This window comes from Onychomys torridus, chromosome 14, assembly GCF_903995425.1.
Source record: "Onychomys torridus chromosome 14, mOncTor1.1, whole genome shotgun sequence".
NCBI classification, from domain to species: Eukaryota; Metazoa; Chordata; class Mammalia; order Rodentia; family Cricetidae; genus Onychomys; species Onychomys torridus.
In genome coordinates, this window is record NC_050456.1 from 15,894,784 (window position 1) to 15,910,709 (window position 15,926).

The 15,926-nt window shown below is 38.0% G+C and overlaps 1 pseudogene; it reads right to left on the reverse strand.

Annotated features, from left to right (window-relative positions):
- Positions 1-11,500: 11,500 nt before the first annotated feature.
- LOC118595870 lies at positions 11,501-11,600 on the reverse strand (annotated as a pseudogene).
- Positions 11,601-15,926: the final 4,326 nt, after the last annotated feature.

A 15,926-nucleotide genomic window follows, 5' to 3' on the forward strand; every position in this document is an offset into this window, starting at 1 on the left:
AGTTATGAAGTATTCCGGAGGGAAATACACAAGGTTTATCTGATCCTTAAGTTAGCTACTAAAATACTAAAGCTTTCTATCACTACCTTGAACCAATATATTGAAGTCAAATTGCCCCCAAACTCCCACATTTGCTGAATTTATAGAGAGTTACTTACCACCTTGTTCTGATGTCTCTAAAGAATGAGTATCTGTATTCAAATATATGCTACCACTCTGTTAATAAAACATTATAGAGAATTGAAATAGTTTTAATGATGCTAAAACTTGTTTAACAGAAAGATTAAATTAAAATAACATTGGAGTAACAAAATTAATGGTGTACATATGATATGAAAAATTAGTGATCTATAAAGAAAACAGATCTGCAGGAAAGACAATATAACTGGAGACCATCAGGCTAAGAGAGATAAGCCAGACTCAGGAAGACAAATACTGCATGTTTTTTGCGATACTACATGTTTCTTAGATACTGATTCTGTATGATTACTTTGTACATGAAAGTTCTACAATCAGAGAGGGGGCTGACCAGAAGAGATATTAAGGGAAGATGTATGGAAGAAAATAAGAGAGAGAAATGGAATAAATATGACACAAATACAGAATGAGGAAGTGTGGACCTAGCAAGCTTGACAGGAGGACACATAAGAGGAAAGAAAAATGACATGCTTGTAAATTTCCAGAATGAAACACATTACTCTGATATACTGAACAATTTTTAACTGTAAGAAAAAGAAGAAAACAATAATAGTAGAGTTCATATCCTTCAGTGTAAAAAAATTTCTAAATCTCTGACAGTAAAAGATTTGACAGAATCCTAAACCCTCCACACCCCTGTGAGTGTGTGTTTCTGGGTATTGCACGCAGGGCCTCATGACTATGAGCCAAGCACACCCCAAACCCACTGTGTAGCTCTTATCTGGTCTGCTGAATGTGTAAATTGAGATATCATTTTGGAAATGTCTTCAAAGGATATTTCTCTTTCTTCTTTTCTGGGCATGCCCCCATTTCAAGCTAAGCAACTTGTGCTGCTTCCCATTGGGAGAAATGACTGATCAGGTTTTATAGTTTTCAGTGATAAGCATCAGCATGCCCAGTAGAAGAAGGATGTGAAGGGGACAGTCTTCTCAGCCAGCCCTCCATCTAAAGTGAAGGCAGAACATAGCTATCTTTTTTTAAATTTTATTTTATTTTATTTTATTTTATTTTATTTTATTTTATTTTGGTTTTTTGAGACAGGGTTTCTCTGTGTAGCTTAGCGCCTTTCCTGGAATTCACTCTGTAGCCCAGGCTGGCCTCGAACTCACAGAGATCCACTTGACTCTGCCCCCCAAGTGCTAGGATTAAAGGCGTGCACCACCACCACCTGGCTTGCTGTTTATTTTTTATCTCACTTCTTATAACAGCACAAGTGTTTAGCCACTGGGACTTTAATCAGATGACTTATCCAATTCTAGTCATTTCTATGGCTCCACCATAGTCAAATCATGTTTCTACCATCTTAGTATTTCACAATGAAGACTAAATTTTGACACACAAACCCTTTGAGAACAGGCTCATACCATATACAGACCATAGCCATGAGCTAGAAATAAACCTTTGTGGTGTTAACACTAAGATTGCAGAGACAGTTCTGGCTTGTTTCTATTACTTTAGCATTAATAAGTAAGGTTGCACAAGGGCATATGTCTTGCCTAGAAATCCCATTAGGTGATACCATTTTGTTTGCTGTATGAATAAAAAGATATTTTAGGATAATGTTTACAAGATATTGTGGTAATTGCCCAAATGTAAAAGAGAATATCCATGAATTATAAAGGAGTAAGTGTATCTCTCATCTCTCACCAAAGGAGCTTCTTTTTGCAGCAGAGATGATTACAGAAATCCATAACTGGTCAAAAGACAAAGGACATTGCAATGCAGATATCCAGCCCCAACTGATACATCTAGAACACAAACTCTACACCTGAGTACCAGGGACCAAGACAGAACCACAGTGTGGGGAGATCACCTGCTGCCAAATAATGCCTTCTAGACATAACAAGGATGCTGCACCCATGACATCTCAACAATATGGTTGAATAAACAAGATCTGGTCATTGACAACACCTGTTAATATGTAAAATTGGATGGGGGAAATTTCACTGTGTCCCATGCGGACATAAAGAGGTGTAGGTACATGATGGATGTTGAGAGGAAGAGCTGTTTTCATGGGTAGGCTCCCTGATAAACCCAAGTATCATCCTTAAAGACAAACATGAGAGATTCACTAAAGTGTGTGTGTGTGTGTGTGTGTGTGTGTGTGTGTGTGTGTGTGTGTTATATGTAACAATAGTAATTAAAGAAGAAAAGGTCATGAATTTGACAGGGAATTGGGGGAAGGGAGTGGGAGAAGTTTGAGGAGAAGGTATCGTGGAAATGATGTAATTGCACTGTAGGGAACAGAAGAAATTCTGAGTGAATTTGTGTTGTTGACCTGGGCACAACCAGATTGAAGACCTCAATGTTTCAGAGCCACAGTAATGGCAAAGCCTTTTCCAAGTCAGACTCGGGAAATGAAATGCCCTCCCCTGTTGAAACTCCAGTGTTTATGAACAATTGACCAGTGTTTGCAAAAGTATCAACTACAACTTTCTCCTCTAGGATGACTGCAATTGAAGACTGCTCCCCTGCAGAGGCCTCCCTGGCTAAACCTGCCTCCCTGTTCAGCTGTATGCCATAAACCCATCTTTTTATTCACCTGTATATAATCACCGCCCTCCTGGATTGAGATGTATGAAATAATCTTTCTGAATTTCAGGACTATTGCTCTTACCGTAGGTGTTGCTCTATCAGAGAAGGAATGAACAACTTGACCCTAGCTTCTTTGTCTGTGTATCTGTCTGTCTGTTTGTCTGTCTGTCTTCATTCCATCATCATCTTCATCAGATTTCCAGGACCAAGTCATGCAGGATGCAGTAATACCCTAGTTGTATATGAAATTCTCAAAGAAAAAAATAAAACCTTTAAGATTTAAAAACGATATTGTTATATCTCTACAGCAGGAGCCAGGAAAACAGAAAATTAATGCAACACAAACAAAGATGAAATATATGATGAATATGAGGGTCAAGTAAGGATATATAAAATTTGTGTCAAATCCAAAGTGAAGACTACGGAGTTTATACAATGTATAACCATCTGATCATTGTTTGTAAAAGTACTAGGAAATCATTAATAATATAGAATTTTTGGTCAAACACTGGGAAATGTTCTCACTAGGAGCAATGGAAGGTTTTGATAGGAGATGCTCCATTTCAGTTATGTCTGAGGGCTCTACATGTTGCTCATTATTATTCTATTATACTCAAAGGTTCATACGTATATATGAACTCTTTTCCAAATATTACATATTTCATAGAAAGCACTGATTTAAACTAATCCATAGTAATCCTGACACACTGTAATCCAATTAGTAATTTGAACTATATTTTGATAAGTATATTCCACAACTCCATAAGAGAAGTCTTATTTTTCTTGACCACAAAAACAGATGATGAGTTTGTGCTTTGAATAACTTCTATGGGAAGTTGAGTAATCCTGTATTAACCACAGTTCCAGGTTTAGATTTATGAAGTAGCTATGATACTATTGGTTTATACTACTGGACACTGGTGTTTATAAATCACATTGCATCTGGAATAACACTGTCTTGTTCATTAAAATAGGATATTTACATCGAAAATTCTATACTAAAAGTGTACCTTAGCTCTTGACCAATCAGGTTATTGAATATTTAATGGACTATTAGCAATCTAGAGTATCACTGAACTGATTTTGTATGATGACATACAGTTCATTTAGCTTAATGAAAGAGATAAGAATGAATAGCTGTTAGGTTTTTGAAAGTTGAAACACATAGCAAACCATGAAAATATTTACTCAAGTCTTTGTATAAGATAACAAAGTCTTTCCAGAGCTTACAGACCCATAGGAAATGTGTTTTGAACAGAGTCCAAAAATTCATCTCTCTTACTTACAATGTTAGCAGTAGTCACAGTACCAGGCTGTTGGCTTTCAGTGTTAACTTCCGAAGATGACAGGTGACCTGCCACACAGCATTAGTGCTTCAAAGGGCTATTGTCACTGCCAGCAGCACACCTAAATTATCAGGTTTCCATTTTTTAAAGTGAGCACGGCACAGTACAGTGCTTTCTTCAAAGTCAGGTCATGAAAGAGAGCAGCTAACCTTTGGCTTGAATGAAAGAGGGCGCAGTATCTGAGGCAACAGGACAATAGCAGGTGGGAACTAAGTTACAGTGATATCCATGGGGTGTGATCTGATGGATGGAAGAACGCTAAGAGCAGTATCTAGAAAATGATCACAGTTAATATCAAGGAAATCCATTTATGTTCAGATAAAGCCACACATTCTGATATAGGCTTATGTCTGTGCACAAGGACCTGTAGATTAGGAATAGGCTGAATTTCAGGTTGAGTAGAAAGCTGGAATATATATCTAAACCCAACATAAGCTACTATTCATTAGTAAAATGCTCATTATTGTACTCTTTATCCTGGTGTGTTAACTGACATATCTAGGTGTTACGGATCAAATGTTCTTCTAGCTAGGCATGTGATCTCCAACTTTTGTACTGAACAGAGTTATATGTATATAGTCTGTATAAAACTCACCAGACTAAAAAGAAAGGCTTTGGTTATAATTTTAAAAGAAGTTTTAAAAAACTATTGTGTTAAGTAAATCACTTTTAAAGATATTCAAAACATTATATTCAGCTTTCTGCAACTCGGTCTATATGGTGAGATGTGCAAGGCAGAGAAAGCAACCATAAAGGCTGGGACCATGGCACTCCAGCAGTATGTAACACTAACTCACAACTATGAACTGTCATTGTGGTATCCAGGGTGCAAATGCTCTGAAGAGGGGCTGTTTTCTGGTGTTTATTTCTTTGCAAAACTCTCGATTTATTCTGCAAATAGTCCCAAATATACAATGGCATAACTTAAAGTTTCAACCTGTGATGGTGCAAAGGCACTACGAGGTCAAGAGAAAACCCATTCTGAACATTGTCTTTTTTCTTTTTTTTTTTTGAGTTACATTTTATTTTTCATGTTCTTTTTACATTGTATTCTTAGAATACATACCATCTGATCACAATTCTTTTTTTATTTTTTCAACCAGTATTCAGTTTTCTAGGTTTTGTTCAGGGCATTTTTTCAGGGCTAGGCTAGCATGAGCTTTTCTTTCCTTGTGCTATCTTGCTCTGTGATGGCACTGAAATCTTACTTGGCTTGGAAACTATTTGAGAGCACTGGGGTGGGGGGTGGAGAATGAGGTGTCGTGGGGAAGGTTGTAATCTCTTTCCCTGTTGTTTAAAAACATTCGTTTAAAATGGGACCACTTCTTAATGTTTTCCAAAATTCGCTATAATAGTATATATCCCTTCTTCTTTTCTGAACACTGACTTTTCATATGTTAGTTCTCAGCTCTGGGATATGTATTGAGATTTAGATCCTAGTAAGTCATGTAATGTCAAAGATGAACATATTTCACTGTGTTGCTGATCTTTAATGAAGCTGAAGAAGTTTGTCCTTACTAGAGTCTGGACTCCAAGGGCACCTTCAGGTCTCATTAGGCAAGGGGCATCTGCTTCAGTGTCATTTGTATGAGCAGATGATTATCAGTGATGTGGTGACTATCAGTTTCAAGAGTTTGATGTATAGTGCCCTCACGACTTGTCTTAGTGCTATTTTTTCAGAACACTCTGGCTAGGCGTAACCAGCTGATGTGTCATGAGGTCACCCAGGAACCTATGGAATCTTCTTTAGTGAGAATGGAATCTTCTTTACAAATTGGCTTAGTGGTTAACAGCACTGACTGCTCTTCCAGAGGTCCTGAGTTCAATTCTCAGCAACCACATAGTGGCTTACAACCATCTGTAATAAGGTCTGGTGCCCTCTTCTGGTCATACATGCTGTATACATAATAAATAAATAAATCTTTTAAAAAAATTAAAAAAAAAACAACCAAAAACAAATTCGTTAAGTAGATCTACCAACCTTGTCATCAGATTCAGACACCATCATCAAGCAACCTTGGGAGAGATCCTGAGTGAAACTTACCCAGTTAAGCTGATTTTGAGTTCCTGACATTTGAAATCTGAGAGAGAATAACTTTTGTGCTGCTTTGAACTAATCATTTTTATAATTATATGTTGTTGTTAACTGATTGTGCCATTGGAGCTCCTAAGCTCCTATATTTTGGAGTAATATATTCTCAAACACTTAACAATAAATGCAACCATTGGGGGAAATTATCTTCTACTGAGCCCACTCTCATGACTAGAGCTGTCTGAAATGCTTAGGAGAAGCCATCTGAACTAAGTAAACCTACAGAATCATTTGAGATATTTTAATGGCATATAAAGTCACTAGTTTAAGCATAGTTTGTTTTGCAGCAATAGATATAACAGAATTGATGTGGAGAGATGGGATGATACTGTAACAAGAATAGAACATATACGATACTGACTATAACAATGCAGTAGGTGTGAACTAGAAAAGCCTTCGAGGCAGCCTGGACAATCAAGGAATTGTTATTAGAACCTTCAGAAAAAGTGACCTTGTGCTTGTTAATTATATATGTTGTAGCAATATAAAAGCTGGGAAATAATAGCTAATAAACTCATGTGTTAGAGTAAGGAGGTCTCTAGACAGAAGTCTGAACTTGTTGGCCATTTCTCTTAGGTATGTATAATAACTGATAGTGTGAAATATTAAATATCAAGTTGAGCAGACTCAATGAGAGTAGTACCTAAAGCAGTTGTTCTCAACCTGTGGGTCATAGCCCCTTTGTGGGGGGTGTGGGGGTGTGGGGGGGCGGTCGAATGACCCATTCACAGGGGGCGAATATCAGATATCCTGAATATCAGATATTTACAATACTATTCATAACAGTAGCAAAATTATAGTTATCAAATAGCAACAAAAATAATTTTGTGGTTGGGGTCACCACAACATGAGGAACTGTACTAAAGATTCATAACATTAGGAGGGTTGAAAACCATCCTCTAGAGGAAAGGTCAGCAAATGTTCTCAGTAATGAACCAGGCAATCAGTATTTTAGATTTTTCCAAGCATGTGTCATCTCCAGCAACTCTACAACTCTATATTTGAAATATAAAAGTTGACATAGATGGTATATAAATGAAGAAGAGCACTAGTATGATATAGTAGAACTTTATTGACAAATGCTCGTGAGAGTCTGCATTTTACTTGAGAGCCTGCAAGGAACATTTTGAAATCATGATTTACTGAGTAATTACATAAAATATTACTATATACAGCCTCTTTGCCCACAAAAATCTTTTAAAGTGAATTAATACCCTGAAGCAAAAATCAAATGCAAGATACTGCCAGAAAGACAGCCTGGGTGTGAAAGTTAAGGAGCAATTTGTAACTGATGTTGAAGCTTCTCAGTGTGGAGAAAATCTATGGGTCCATTACTGGGATCCTTTTAGCTAGGCGGCAGAGAATTTTTTAAGAATGTAAGGTCTTGTGTTACTGATCATTTCAGTTAGATAATAGACTTTCTATGATTCTACGGGAATGCCCTCTTATTTAGTTAGACAGATGGGACTTAATGAATGTGTGTGGCCTTCAAGAGAGTGACTTAATGAGTATGTCTTAAAATAATGCCATAGATTATAAGTTAGTAGACAGTAAATCCAACATTTGAAAAAGAAATTTTGATAGTTTAGTGTAAAGGAAAGTAGTTCAAAATAACTAGGATACCCGATTGATTAACCTATGAGGAGGACATAAGCTGGGAAAGCCTGCTGTAAACTTATATTGTCCTTTATTGAAAAAAAAATGATGTGAAAGACTACACAGAACCACTCTCAGGGCATAAAAGGAAGCCTGAGAAAACCCTTTGCACTTGAGATAGAGGAAGTGCTGATGTATCTTCACAGATCTCTGTGTTGCCTTGGGCTAGTCACTGCTGTGTGACTTCCTTCAGTCTTTGGGTAGAAGGATTTGCAGTGGCTGACATGTCCTTTTCCATGGCTGTATGCTGAGTATGTAAAAAGGAGATGTGGTTGTCTTTGTATCTACTAGTCCTGCCTGACTTGTTGAACAGTCATGAGTAGGAAAGTGAGGACTGAGAAATTACAGCTACAGAAGAATAGACAGAAACAGAAAAATAGTTGGGAGGGCTCTCAGTAAATACTGTAGCAGTCCCGGTTTATTTTTCATAGCCTTTTTATACACAAAGCAAAGGGGGCAAAAGACCTCCCCATCTCTAGAAAACCATGGTTCAAGGTACAAACAATTATAAACACCTCTTTAATTCTCAAGGAACCTGGTAAGCACACCTTTGGCCAAACATCCTGTTATTTGGCCTTGAAGAGCAAAATGTCTAGTAGTCAGCCTTTGGCCAATCATCCTGTTATCCAGCCTTCATGGCAAAGACAAGCTCGAACTCTCTGACCTTGAATCAAGATGGAATCAATCCACAAACGGGAGTCACTGTGGGCTCCCACACATGTCTACTTCCTTTTTCACAGTCAAGATTGGTTTTGAGAAACTACACAGAATCCCTTTCCTCTGTATCCAACTCTGATAGAAGAGGACCAGAGCCTTGAGTTGGGATTGAAGCCATAAAGAGGATGTTGTAGGGTGCTGTGTGGTTGTGAGTTTGGCTTGTAGGTGGATTAACAGAGGGGAATCTCTGAACTCATCACCAAATCCTTCCTCTTCCCATGTACTCAGTTTACTTCTGTACCAAGTGGTAGGTTCAGTTTCCACCACTGCCACAAAAGTGGGCTCTTCTTGAGATCTATAAATCAAACTTCTCTGAATCAGAAGAAAATTACTGTCTTGAGACCAATAATCAAGCTATCAGGAGGATTACTAATGTGGCAGATATGAGAGGAGGTGTCTAGAGTCACCCCTGGGGAAGAACTTCCTGTACAGTGATCAATGCAGTAAACAGGCAACATTCAAGTGTCAGGCTGTCAGCATCCACTGCAGATGAAAAGTATTGGGTCACCTGAGATCAGACACCTTCTGAGAACAATTAGGTCTCAAGAGCAGTCTAGACATATTGCTCCAACAACACAAAACTACAAATTGACCAATGGCATTAGTTTGTCCTTCCTTCTTATATTCCTGCATCATTTTGTTTTTTCAGATTTCTATCTCTAACAAACATCTTGTACTATAAACTTCTTGAAGTTTTCTCTTTGTGAATCCAACCCAATCAAACAGTTATCATGCCTTGACCCTTAAAACTCCTGTAGTCATGGTATGAATATCCAATTCAGTATGACAAAGCCACATGGCTGATCAACCAAACTAAGTGTCTCATAAACAGACAGTATGACCTGGAAACCAGATGATGAGCCCTTTCAAATCTTTGAACTAGTTAAAACCCCTAGACGACTGTGGTTCCTCCTCTCTTCACAAGGATCAGAAGAAATACATTGTTGAGCATATGGACAGTCATTGACAATGATTTAAACCACCAAGCTATGCAGCCACAAATAACTGAAATATTTCCCTAACAGTCTTCATGTTAAGTGAAAGCTGTGCTTCCCTGTCAAGGGTCATATACTCCTGGAAACCAATGCCCTGCAGCCTTTTCCTCTGAATGCTGGTAATTACTAACTCCTGCTAGCTCCAGATAATTTAATTGTTTCTTCTTCTTCTTCTTCTTCTTCTTCTTCTTCTTCTTCTTCTTCTTCTTCTTCTTCTTCTTCTTCTTCTTCTTCTCCTCCTCCTCCTCCTCCTCCTCCTCCTCCTCCTCCTCCTCCTCCTCCTTCTTCTTCTTCTTCTTCTTCTTCTTCTCCTCCTCCTCCTCCTTCTTCTTTTTAATTTGAAAGTTTCAAACATTTATACAATGTGTATCAGTCTTACATATCTGCCACTATTCCCCTCCAACCCCTCCTTGTATCCCCTCTCCATCTCCCTCCTGGCCTCCTTATGTCCTCTGTTTACTTTTGTTATTGCTGTTAGTATCCCTCTGAGTTTAAATAAGGTTGCTCATAATAACATAGGTGTGTGGCCATCTGCTGGAGCATGTAACTCCTGTGTATTGTGCATTCATATAAAAATAGGTGGATATCATGGCTATACAAAACAGGTTCAAGAAAAAACTTTTAGAAATATACCTTTTTATATTCTGGAAGATATATCTGTCTGAAAAGAAGAGCTCTGGCTTATCTTCTTTAAAACAACAACAAAAAAAGTTCAGGCATAAAAGTCTTATTTAATTGCATGAACTAAAAAAGTGACTCCTGTATGAGAAGTACATATCCCTGAAATGAGATATTTCTCCAGCTTCTGATGACACTAGTTTACTTAATAATCTGATACAAAACAAAGCAAAGCTCAGACAAGACCTACTGCGACCACAGAACCCTCCAAAAGTATATTGAACTTGGTTTATGTTAGCCAACCACTGCTGGGCATGGGGCTTTCCCTCAAATGTGTTTTTTTCTTATCTTCTTTTATTAATTACTTTTTTAGATGCTTCTTTGTTTTCTAATGAGAGAGCAAGAAAGGGTGTGGATTTATGTGGGTGGGGAAGTGGAGGTGATCTGATACCCCTTAAATAGATTGAGACATGTGTCCAGAAACAGAAGAAAAAAGTGTTAACAGTAGTTTTCAAGGAAACTTGTTAGAGGGGTGCATTTAAAGCAGGATAATCTTTTAGATATTTTCAATATATTTTTAAATTGTTTAAAATTTGCCTGCTCTTCATTCTCACCTCTGTTATTCAGGATAGCTAGTATGGCAACATATTCAAGATAGTCAGTTTATAAATGCAAAGATTATTTTTGTTTATGACTTCAGTCCGTGGTTGCTGGCCCCCATTGGTCTAAGCTTGTGGTTAAACCTTCAGCAAGGCAGCTAGGAAGCGAAAGCAGGGCAGTCCCAATATCCGATTCAATGGCATACCCTCAGTGACCTCATTTCCTGCTAGCAGCTACTACTTCCTGATTGTTGACCCACTTCCAGATAGTGTCACAGGGTATCAAGCCAGCCTCTAGTACACAGCCTTTGACAGGCATTTACGATCAAAATCACAATTCTGCACTATGAAAACAAGCTAAGATAAAGTGTCTTTTTTGTGACTTTAAACTGAGTAAATACTGGTAGCTTGGAGATAAGTTCCCTAGCATTGACTCAAATGTTAGAAGGATGACACTAGCAGCGGGGAGTGCTAAGTGTTTTACAAGTGTTCGGTAATTCCTGGCAATGCTTAATTTGGATTTTTAGAAACAAATTTGGTTTAACTGCCATTCAGGATCCAGTTAGCTCATTTTATCATTACTATTTTTATAATTATAGTCCTTTCATAAATTGAAGAACTACTCTGGATTATATAATTCTCTTTCCTCAAGTGTCAGTAAGACCTGAAACATAAACTGTAAACTGTACATACTTATATTTGAAAATAAATTATATATATATATATATATATATATATATATTTATCTTTATAGAACACTTCACGAATTTGTGTGTCATCCTTGCGCAGGGGCCATGCTAATCTTGTCTGTATCATTCCAATTTTTTTTTTTTTTTTTAGTATATGTGTTGCCGAAGTGAGCACATTATTTAAATATTTTAAAGGCTAGGGTATTTTAAAAACTGAATTATAGTCTGTAGGTATATTTAACCAAAAAGGCTAACATAAATTTTGAAAAGAATTTACATAGTTTTAGGCTTAATTGGTTCAAATACACTTTCTCAAGTTAAAATAAATTATATCCCATAAATGGACTTTTACTATTTTTGTCTACAAAGAATTTTCCAATTACTTGAAGAAGATAAATGAGGTTTAAAACCATAACTAAATTAAAGGTTTGCTTGATCAGTAGTTACATAAATTAGAGGCGATGTCAGTTTTATATTAATATTTAATAATAACTTGATTAAACTATGATTGAAAGCCTGTTTGTTTACATATTATGTAAATTGATTTTGAAATAAGGTTTTTAGATTTGGATGATGTTTACATTATGTCAATGCCAAAGTTTACATATGCCACATAAATTTTGGCACTCCTGTGACAGCCCCTAAATAAGTTTAGGTGCAGATAAAAATAGCAGAATAGTAGAATTAGGGCTTAAGAAGTTTTCAGAATTAAACATTCATCACTTTCCCCTTTAGCTTCATTCTTTTTAAATTTAAAAACAAAGGAAATCTTATCTACTGACAGGAAAGATAAAGCTGTGCTGACTGGCCTTTCTTTCAAGCTCTGCTTTCTAACCTGCTCTCTGGCTCAAGCCTTGGATGTGTTTTCCACCTGAGCCTCCCCATTGTGAGCTTCATCCTTTAGTAATTCCCTTACCTTGTACATCTGACCAGGGGCATATAAAAAAAAAAAATAAGTGCAGTGCAAACCATCTGGGTATTTCACTAATCACTACAAATGGAATATAAGTGTGTGAAAGAGGTTTCAGTACCATTTCCCACCAACAAAGTTCAGATGAAAACAGCAGTGTGGAGCCACTGTTTCCCTCCTGGAATAACTAAAGGCCTTCAAGCCGGCAGTGGAAGTTCTGACAAGGATGAGCAGTAAGATGTAGCATCCATTGTTAATGAGAAACCAAGAAGATTGAAAGATAATTTGGTAGTGTTGTGCATTTTACAAGGCTAAATACAGTTTTACCATATACAACACTCTTGGGCATTCACCCAAATGTTTTGAAAATTTATGCCCACACAAAAAATCTTCATATGTGTGTTTATAGTAACTTTATTCATAATTTCCCTGAATTGGAAGCAACAGAGATAACCTTCATCTGGTAGACTAGGGAACATTATAACCACACAATGGAATATTGTTCAGTGTTAAAACAAATGAACTATCAAGCAATAAAAAGACATGGAGCATTCTGAAATGCATACTGCCAAGTGTAAAAAGACAATCTGAAAAGGTTACATACTTTATGATTCCAAGTATATGACATTCTGGAAAAGGGCAAATCTATAAAGACAGTAAAAAAGTTTAGTGGTTAACCTAGGGTTAAGACAGAGGTCAAATAGATGAAAATAGGATCTGTTAAAGAAAGAAATTATCCTGAATGTTATTGTGGTGGATATATAACACGTATTTGTTATTAAAAGACAACAACAACAACTATAGAATTTAAGCATAGATATCAATTGTGTGCAATTGTTTTAATTTTCTCATTCCATTATGTGTGTATCTGTTCTGTCTATATGTGTACTTGTTCATATGGATACTCATGTGAACATGCATGTGGAGTCACAGGACAACATGGGTGTCCTTCCTCAGTTCCTCAGGTGCAGCTCTGCACTTTAAGCATTTTCTTTCTTTCTTTCCCTTTCTTTCTTCTTTCTTTCTTTCCCTTTCTTTCTTCTTTCTTTCTTTCCCTTTCTTTCTTCTTTCTTTCTTTCTTTCTTTCTTTCTTTCTTTCTTTCTTTCTTTCTTTCTTTCTTTCTTACATGTCTATCACTAGCTTGAAACTCACTAAGTATGTGACTAAGAAAAGAAACAAGAAAGGCCATGACTGCTCCTAGGTATGGTGGAAAAGTTTTTTGTTTGTTTGTTTGTCTGTTTTTGTTTTTGTTTTTTTGTAGATAAACCTTATTGTTTCATCTACAATAAAGTTTATCTACAATATTGTAAATTTATTGTAGATGTGAGGGACAGCATAGCCAGTGGCAGAGACAGCTGGGAAAGTGCAGAGTGAATAGGACCCTGAGTCCTGAGCTGGGCCATGTGAGAAGAGGGGAGATGGGAAAGAGGAGATCAATCCAAGAGATCAGAAGACTAAGAAGCTAGGAGAGTAAAGGGTAAAAATGGTGTAAGAGGTGTTGTAGCAAAATAGCTGGGCTATATAGGAAGAACAGCAAGGGAAGAGCCAATCCAGTGCAGTCCCTGGGATGGAGAGGTTTAGGGTAGAGGCTGGAGTATGCTAGCTAGGAGAAACTGAGTGATGCTGGGAAACCTGGCTTCCTGTGTCTGCTTTGATATGCTTCTAAACACCTTAGTTAGCTATTTGTCCTTGGTTTGAGACCTAACATTTTGCTAGGCTGATCAATCAGCAAGCACCAGGGGTCTGCTTGTCTCTGCTTTCTCAGCCCTGAAATTACACCAGTGTTCCACTATACCTGAAGTTTTGTATGTGGGCTCTAGGGATTGAACACGGTTCTTCAATCTTGCAAGGCCAGCACTTTGTCAACTGAGCCATCACCACAGCTCTGCATTCAGTTATTTTCAAGAGTTATGATTGTCATGAAATTTGCAGGCAAATGGATGGAACTAGAAAATATCATCCTGAGTGAGGTAACCCAGACTCAGAAGGACAAACACGGTATGTACTCACTCATAAGTGGATACTAGAGGTAAAGCAAAGGATAATCAGACTACAACCCACAGCTTCAGAGAAGCTAGCTAACAAGGAGGACCATAAGAGGGACACATGGATTGCCCTAGGAAGGAGAAATAGATGAGATCTCCTGAGTAAACTGGTGGTGAAGGGTGCAATGTAGGGTAGGGGATAAGGGATGAGAACATAAGGGACAGGATGGTTGCACTAGAACAGGGACAGAGTGGAGAGCAAGGAAAGGACTATCTTGATAGAGGGAGACATCCTGGGGATAGAGAGAAACCTGGTGCGAGGGAAGTTCCCAGGGATCCACAAGGATGACCCCAGCTTAGACTACTAGCAATAAATAGTCAAGAAGGTGCCTGAGCTGGTTTACCCTGGTAATTAGATTGGTGAATACCCTATCTGTCACCATAGAGCCATCATCCAGTAACTGATAGAAGTAAATGCAGAGATCCACAGCCAAGCCCCTGGATAAGCTCCAGGAGTCCACTCAAAGAAAAGGAAGAGGGATTCCTTGAGCAAGGGGCGTCAAGATCATGATGGGGAAACCTACAGAGACAACCAAACCAAGCTGGGAATTCATCAACTTTAGACCAACAGCTGTGGAGCCTCCATGGGCCTAGACTAGGTCCTCTGCATAAGCAAGATTGTTGTGTAATTTGATCAGCTTAAGGGGCCTCCTGACAGTAGGATCAGGATCTGTCCCTGGTGCATGAACTGGATTTTTGGAACCCATTACCTATGGTGGGACACCTTGTCTAGCCTTGATGCAGGGGGAGGGGCTTGAACCTGCCTCAACTGAACGTACCAGGCTTTGCTGACTCCCCATAGGAGACCTTACCTCTTCAGAGGAGATAATGGGGATGGGTTGGGGGAAAATGCTGGACAGAGCAGGGGAAGAGGGAAGAGAGGAGGATCTGTGGTTGGTATGTAAAATGAATAAAAAATTTCTTAATAAAGAAAAAAAAAAGAAAGATGAGAAGAATATTTGGGCCTAAGTAAGGCATGGGGCAGACAAAAAAGGGAAGTAAGCCCATATGGTAGGATATATAATGAAGCCATGTAGAAACTGACTAATTTGTAAGTCAATTAAAAATATGTTCTTCTTATTGCCATGGATTATTAAATAAAACTATATTGCCTGATGTGAGATACCACCTCAAGAGTTTTTGGTCAAGGTGACCCCAAAGACCCCCAAATGGTGCAGGCTCTTCACATTCCTCTTCATTATATATGTGATCAGATGCTATAGCTGAAGACACTTGTAGCAGGCTTTCTCAGACCACCAGCCCCCAAATTAAGACATGGAGGCTTATTATTAATTATGAATGCTCAGCCTTAGTTTAAGCTTGTTCCACTAGCTCTTACAACTTATTTTAACCTATTTTGCTTCATCTACATTTTGTCTTGGGCCCTTTTACCTTTCTTTCGTTCTGTAAGTCCTGCTTTCCTGTTTGCTCCGTGTCTGTCTGTCTGGCAGCTGCCTGGCTGGCAGGTCTCTGGGATTTCCCTCTCTTTTTCTCTTGTTCTTTCCTCTTGAGACTACATTCCTCC